Below are 8,287 nucleotides of genomic sequence, written 5' to 3' on the forward strand. Positions count from 1 at the left end.
AATTATAATCAGTAAATGAATGGCTGTTTATGTATAACTAACTTTTACATCCAGATTGATATTATATACTATTTACTTGTAGTGAATTTAACTATCTCAAAAAAATTAAAAAATGTTTTTAGCATTTGAGCAATTCATAAGGAAAATGGACATTTTTTCACAAACATGGTCAGTGAAGTCTGCAGTGTTTCTTTGAGATTATTCTCCAAACTGCTGTTGCAAATGATCCTGAGTTCAGAGATGCTAGGTAACAGCATTGTGTAGGGAATTAACTTGATGAAAGATTTACACTTCCTGCTAAGTTGTGCTTAATAGTGCCTAACTCCGCAGATAACTGTATTGCGCAATAATTAAACAATAAATAACAAGTAAAAATGATATGCACATTTCCATTATTCTATGAAATGATGGAATGGATGAAACAGAAGGAAACCAAGTTGCTGTTTCAGGGGGGAAAAAAGAACCAATCTTGACAGAATCCAAAGTCAGCCTATCATCATTACAAATAGGCCGACAATCAGGGCCTGATTTGGTAAATATCCTATAAATGGTCACCTCCTCCATGAAATATTTATGTTCTGTTCTTTAAGTTTGAACTACTTTTTCCTATTTTGCCCTTTCACAGCACTGCTTGTACCCCTGTTTATCATTTGATTCATTGGTTTTGGATGTGAGTTGTTGATGTGTCTGGGACTGTGCCAGCCTGTAAATATCTCGGGGGAAGAGGTGGTGTCTTATTTGACTTTGCATACTTTAACCCTCACCACAAGAAACACGGTGTCATATCTGGCATATTGAAGGAAATTAATAAAATTATGTAAGTAAACAGGTAATATTTTAACTGTGCATTTTAAATTTTTTTCTAGTGCATCAAATAATACAAAAAAAATCACCTCAAGGAAGCATTTTTTAGCTCATTTTCTAATTAAGAGACAAAGAATTATATGATTAGTTAAATTAGCATTCTTCCTCAATATTCATCGAATTCAGTTGCTTCTCACATGGGCTAGAAAGTCTGGGGCCTGTTTCCAAGTGTGAGTAGTAAGAGATACACAATTAAGCAATCAAGTGGAATTATCAAAAAATAAGTGGGTTGCTACACAATAGGCCAAATTACCTAATTTGAATTCTTGTGTAATAAAGCTTATTGAGAAATAATATTATCAGGACCCTCTATGAGCAAGACATTGGTGGCAGACACTGAGTATAAGAACATGGCAAGGGACTTCCCTGGTGGTCCAGTGCTTAAGAATCCACCGCCCAATACAGGGAACATGGGTTTGATCCCTGGGCGGGGAACTAAGATCCCACATGCCTCGGGGCAACTAAGCCCACGTGCTGCAACTACTGAGCACGCGAGCCACAGCTAGAGAGAAGCCCGTGCACTGCAACGAAAGATCCCGCGTGCTGCAAAACAAACATCCCGCGTGCCGCAACTAAGACCCAACGCAGCCAAAAATAAAATAAATAAATAAATAAATATTAAGAACATGGCGAGGATTTTGCCCTTTTTCTCACGGAGAGAGGAAGAGAGACTGGTATATATACATAGGCCAATTACAGAGCTCAGGAAGGGTTGTAATTGCAATAACTTAAGCTGATGAGGAATTGAAGAAAGACTGAAATGTAGTCATTAATCACACACATTTCTTAAAATCCGTAAAAGGTTTGATGAATTGCTACAGGAATGTAGAGAAAGCAGTGGTGAATCATGCCTGAGCCAGAAAGTCTCGGAAAGTTTCAATGAAAAGAAGAAATTTGAATCAGGGCTTAAATGGTGACACAGATTTTATCAAGTCAGAGAGGGAGTATTTCAGGCAGGAGAAATAGCATCAGCAGTGGTGCTGTGACATGGGTGTATCATGAACAGTTGACTAGAGAGCTCGTGGGACTGGCAACGAGGAGCTCTAGGTGACTTCTGAGCAGATGTGTAGAATGATAGAGAACGGATTATAAAAGTATCATTCTGATGTACTGGGATGCATACATTGGGGTTGAGGGAATCAGGAAGCGGGGACAAATGTTAGAAGCCATTGTCCTGGTGAGAAATTACGGGGAATGGAATCGACCAGTAGCAGTAAAAAAAGAGGAAGTAGGAAATGAGAGATTCTGGGGGTATAATAACCTTTCTAGCTTTAGTGGCAAATACATTATGATCATTTATATGCTACAGGGAGCACAGGAGAGGGAACTTTTCTAGTGGAGTGGGGATAAACATTTCGAAGGCAGGAGTGTCAGTGCTGCAGTAGGATGAAGACCAAGTATTTATCATTTAAGGTAGCCATAAACCCTTTTCATTTTTATGTGAATACATAAGCTGCAGATTCCCTTTTATATCGCTGTTGTTCCGCTAGTCAGTCTGGAACCATGAAATAATCTTTAGTGCTAAACAGCCCACACAGAATTGTAAAAGAACATTTAGTTGATTGCTGCATCCCATGTCAATGGATTGGCTTCTCTTCTATGTGGGTCAGCTGCTGGGGACGCCAGTTGTCCCCAGGAGCAGCTGTTGTCACTGATTCGGCCCCAAGCAGTAGGTTAGCAGGAGTCGGATTGTGCTGCAGAGAAGGTGAAGGAGAAAGGAGGTGGAACTTGTAGGGGAGACAACATTTTACCTCTACCATCTTAGGTTTTTTTGTCTGGACCTGAGAATGAAACTGAGATAAAACAGATTAACAGGAGAAAAGCTTACACATTTATACATTTTACGTGATGCGGGAGCCTTCCTAAGGCAAGGAGGACCCAAAGCAATGGTGAAACCTAAAGATTTTTTTACTAGGTTGAACAAAGAGAGGTAATTGTGGAAAAGTAATTAAAATATATGACGAGGTTAAAGGAAGATGAGAATTATTTTAAGAAGGTCTGTTTTTATACAAGTCTCTTGGCTTTGACTCCCCATGGAAGAATGTTCTCTTGGTACAGGGAGGGCATCTTTCACACGGGAGTTTTCCTTCAGTTTTCAGGAAGAAGAGGGGAGATTAGAATGGCCTTCTCTCATCTGCTGTTTTTTAAGTGCCTTTAGCTCAAAATAATCCTTACGCCAAAGTGACATATTTGGGGGTGGTGTATTCTGCCCTCCTGCAAGCCCATTCAGCAGAGTCACTGCCTATTAAATAAATAAGGACCAACAGTGAACCTGAAAATCTAAGAGCGTTTTCCTCTTACTCTTCTCTGACGTTCATGATAGTTTGTGTTCAGTTAAAAGAAGAGAGTTGATCGTCAAGCTATATTTAGTTATGTCATTTTAAATTATGTATTTGAGACATTTTAAAAGGTAGTTGTTGGGCTGCCATCTTATAGGTTCTGTCTGTTGGGATGGGGGTGGGAACTGAAGGACCGTGCAGAGAATCTCCTGATTCCTTTAAGGAGTGGACTTGGAAGAGACGGGGGATTGCAAATCGCATTGCATTTCTTTCCCGAGAAACAAACCAGGGGCAGACAGAAACAAAAAAACAAACAAGCTAACAAACGTCTGCAGACCTGTGAGACTGGGGTCTTGTTGTAGAGTCAGTAAATTGTGTTTATTGTTTTTTGTAAATAATTATTTACCGTTGTCTAGAATCACGTTTTATTCCTGCCTTCGCCGAGTGTTTGCTCTGCGCTATGAATGATCATCCTTGCTGCCGTAACCATCCTTCCTCTGACCACCAGGTGCTAGCCTCTTGCTGTGTTTCTTGGAAAAGTAAAAGGCATGAGCCTTGTTAAACAAATTTTATTTTTCTTTCCTCCTAAGAGCATTTATAAACAGATGCATTGCTCTGTTGTGAATTATCTTGGTCTCCCAATAAGATGAAAGTAGACATTTAATTATGGGTTTTTTTCCAGACCCTATCAAGTTATTTGTTTTTATTGCTCATAGCAATATTTTAGCTCACTTTAACTTACAATGCTAGTGTTCTTAATCCCCAAAAGTCACGATTCTATTCAGGAAGACAAAAAGTGTAAAATGATAAGGTGTCTCATTATCTCAAAATACAAGAAAAATAGAACTGTCATTGCCCAGGTTCCCTAGAAAAGAGAGCTTGGAGCAAAGATAAAAGTGATAACGCAGCAGTTTTGAAGGTGAAACCCAGCCCAGCATGACGTGGATGAGGGTAACGAAGTGAGGCAGTGGCAGGGGCGAAGCAGCAGGAATGCACGGCCAGGCTGAGTACCACTTCATGGCAGGCTGCCCAGAGGCAAGACATTGCTGGACCCACGGGCTGCTCTGGAGGCTGACAAGGAGAAGCTGACTGTGACTTCGGGCATCGATGGGAGGGAAGAAGGAGCAAGAACTTATTTCTTAGCTCTCTAGTTTTTTGCTTCCCATAAGTCAAAGTTTACTGTTTGTGGGAGTTAACTCTCTCATATTCTGGGATGCATCATTTGGGTCTTACTGTAGAAATTCAGAATTTAAATCCTCTGCTGTGATATGGTGTTTCATCCAAATTTAGATGTAGAAGGAGGAGGCAGAAACTCTGGCCGTGCGCAGTCAAGGGTACAGGGCTTGGCATCCCGAGGGCAGGTGACTGGTTGGCCCCAGACAGGGGATTGAGAAGACCCCATAACTCCATTTAGCACGGCAGCTGTACAAGTGAGCCAGGGTCCAGGAGGCTGCTGGCACTGAGGGCATCTGAGGAAGTGCCTGAGATTTGTGTCTCATAAAATAACCTGGATCTTTAAAAATAACAACTAAGCAATGCATAGAGATGAGTAAGAGAGATTTATCAGGAATTCTGTCAAGTGTAGGTGAACACAAAAAACATGATGATTTGAAGTCAAGCAGTTTCTCTTATAATCATACTCTCAAGATTCTGTGCAACGTGACACTTTGCAATGTTATATGGATCCTTTTTCCTTCATTGGCATTCATGTCACAGGCTCTGCAATGAACATAGTGAGGAATTTTGTGCTTCCAGTGATGCACTGACCACACGTTGGGAGAAAAATCACAGCCGCATAAGGAGATCCAGCAGAACTTCTGGAACTCAGTCACACGTTTCACAGGAAGTAGCATATATGATCAATGCTTTTGTTTTTTCTTATTCAAATTAACAATCAGCTTAATTTAGACCCTTGAGATTCTGTGATGTGTTCACTGAAACCAGATTTAAAATTACTATCAGGGCTGTTGCTGTTGGTTGGAAAATGTCCTTCAAGCACAGAGTGGTGTCATAATTCAAGGACTCATTCTTTCAGCTATTCTGTATTAACCAGCAGAGTTCAATTGTGGAAGAAAGAAACAGTAAAGTCCTACTCATGAAGTAAGATTTTCCCCCTCTGTTCTACTGTTAAAGATGTTGCAGGAAAGTTAACAGATCTGCAAGAACCTTTGGTTCATGAAGAGTATGAGAAAGTGGAAAATGATGTTTTCTCCTGACTTCAAACCATTAGGATCTTATGAGGCAAGGAAGCAGAGGAGATTCCCTGCTAATTTGTTATAGAGAGAGCAGATCCGGCCCCATTTCATCCCACTGAAGAGAAATAGCAAAGTAGCACTGAGGATGTTGCAAATAAATATCCTCTGCTCTCCAGTAGACACAAATTAATGGTAAATTTACTTAAGTCTGACTTGCGTCGTAAAGTTAATTTGGGGGCTATCTTTGATTAATAAAAATTGTTACCACTTATTGCATGCTTTTGTATGTGCCAGACACTGTTCCAAATGTTTTAAAAAATCATTTTAATGTTCCCAACAACCCTACGAGGAAAGTACTACTATTACCCTCATTGTATGGAGAAGGAAACTGAGAATTGCAGTGCTGATGTATGTAACCTGCCCAGAGTCACACAGGCAGCAAGTAAAATGGCAGAGCTGGAATTGAGCAGTCTGGGGCCAGCAATTTCTCCTTAGCTAAAAATGATTGTTTCCCCACTCCTAACACACACATTTCAATGGTATGTGTGTGTGTGTGTGTGTGTGTGTGTGTAATATGAACATAAGGGTGTATAGGACTTGTTTTTTCCCTTATTTGCTCAATAGCAAATATGGAACCTATTTTCTAAATAGGTCTCACTTTTACCTGCTTTGTCAGAGTACATTTAAATGAGAAAGGGAATCTGAGAGACCCTGAAATTATCCTTCCTTCACCTCTCATAAGCTTTATATTGAATACATGAAGGAACCTACCTCCTTGTCCTTCAAAAATGTGCTCAGGTTTATGAAACTTGAAAAGTGACAGATTGTTTATTAAGTCATTTAATCACTAACACATCTCTCTTTCTCAAACAGTGAGATATTACTCCAGCTGCTAGGAAAGTTAATAAGCTCATAACTAAGTGATTGAGGAGAACTGTAATACATCTGTAGCTGTCTCATAATGCAGGGTAAATAAGCTGGAAATTATCTCCTGGCACTCAAGCTGCCAGGAGACAGCAAACTTCTCTTCTGGTTCCACCAGACTTGTTTCATGTAAATTTTGCTGGCCCTTGCCAGGGAATATGGATTTAGAGGGCAAGGAGATTGAGGGCTTCAGAACACTTTACTTTTGGGATTCTGCCCCCAGAACAACTCCAACTGTAAAACAGGTAATGCTTTCAATTTAAGATTTAAGATGTGCACAGATTCACAGTAATTTCGTCTTTGTCTCCTTCCATGCGGCATTCAGAATCTTTTCCAGTGCACATCTAATTTTTAGACCAGTGTGAGGGCATCAAGAATCAAACTGTTGATAATCAGAGTTATAAGGATACAGTCTCGTGTCATTTACTTTACTTAGTTTAAACTCCCTTTTCTATGCCTTTTCTCTGGATTCTTTTATTCTTATCTCCAACCTTGAGCAAAGGGTTCACACCCTCTGTGTCTGCAGTTTGTGCAGTGTACAGTTCTAGGAGTTGCTGAAGTTTATGCACAGCTGTACAACGAGCTTACTCACTCCCAGTTACCAGCATGGGAGGCTCCTGCCCAAGGTAAATGATCGAATCAGATTGACAATACACAGGACTGCAGTTCAGCTGGACAATATCAGAATCAAACTGAGTGTTTCTTTCTGTATTTTTGTTTTTTACTGACAGATCCTGCCTCAGGTTTATTTGTACAAATAGCTCAGGAGGACACCAGCCCCATGCAGACAGCAGCCCAGGGGTCACACCAGTCCTTCTGTCCTCACATTGGCAGATAAGACCTCTACTCTGGAGCCTTTGAGCAGGCCTGGGCACCTTTGGGAGCCTGAACCTGAGCTGGAGTTGGAGCTGCAGCTGCACCAGCAGCTGCGGCCTTGCCCTTGGTTTGAGCCTTGGCCTGGGACTTTGGCCAGCAGAGCCTGAGACCCTTGGCAATGCAGGCACAAGCACGTTTCCCGAGCTTGGGGTGAGCAGTGTGGGCAAGTCAACTGAGCTTGCGCCTGCCGCCTGTTGGGATCTTGGGCTTGACCTCCTTGGGCTTTAAGAGAGCCTTGATAGCCTCAGCAGTGTACTCATGGCCTTGGCATTGTTGGCCTGCATCTTCTTCAGGCCCTTCTTGTGCTTCTTGGCCAAGCGCGTGTTCCTCAGGAACTTGGGGTCCCCCTCCTTATGAGATTCATATCGTTGTGATCAGGGTTTCTTGATGATGTTTCTGTGCCGTTTTGGGGGCTGGTTGTGCATGGTGTGGTTCTTGGACTTGGCCATGACTGCACCTGCAGGACGAAAGTGGAGATCAGAGTTGGGGGCTCACTGGGCTGGGCCCTAGATCCTGAAACCCCTGGGACCGGAAGAGAAAGAACCAAACTGAGTGTTTCTTCTTTTACATTTTTTTCACAGAAACAACTTTTGCTCTCACCAACATTTGAAACCACAAATGTGTTCTACTCCTGACATGTCCATTCTTGGTGATGAGACCTTTCCCAGCTACTGTATTCATAAGTCCTAGCTCAGAATAAGGAGCTCAGGTACATAATATGTCTAAAGTAAAATAAGCCATTCTTCCAACTTTAATTGAGCAGTTGCTTTGTGCCAGGTGCTGTGCTGGCTGGCTCTGATACTGCTAATACTTGGAGAAATACAAATGACTGATTTTGTGTGAGAACTTCAGTCCTCAAAGAAGGTACCTGGGGTCTTAGAATTGACCCCTCAGCAGGTGGGAGTGCCAGTCTTGGCTTAATATGTTGGTGAAACCTTAAACATCCAAAGGGCTTTTGAATTTTTGTGTTTGTTGGAAACTCAATGTATTTCACTTAAAATATATTAAATTATTCCTCTCAATATTTAATACTGCTTATTATAATTGATAAATAAAAACTAATATCTTGTAAAGCTAAATCTCTTAAGAATTTAGACATTGCGAACTGAACTAGTCAAATTCTTCTGAACATATCAATAACATGAAGTC

At 41.1% G+C, this 8,287-nt stretch overlaps 1 pseudogene; it reads right to left on the reverse strand.

Annotated features, from left to right (window-relative positions):
- Positions 1-7,105: 7,105 nt before the first annotated feature.
- Positions 7,106-7,587, reverse strand: LOC132373964 (large ribosomal subunit protein eL29-like; annotated as a pseudogene).
- Between the last annotated feature and the right edge of the window lie 700 nt (positions 7,588-8,287).

The sequence above is a fragment of the Balaenoptera ricei genome, chromosome 11, assembly GCF_028023285.1.
Source record: "Balaenoptera ricei isolate mBalRic1 chromosome 11, mBalRic1.hap2, whole genome shotgun sequence".
Lineage (NCBI taxonomy): Eukaryota > Metazoa > Chordata > Mammalia > Artiodactyla > Balaenopteridae > Balaenoptera > Balaenoptera ricei.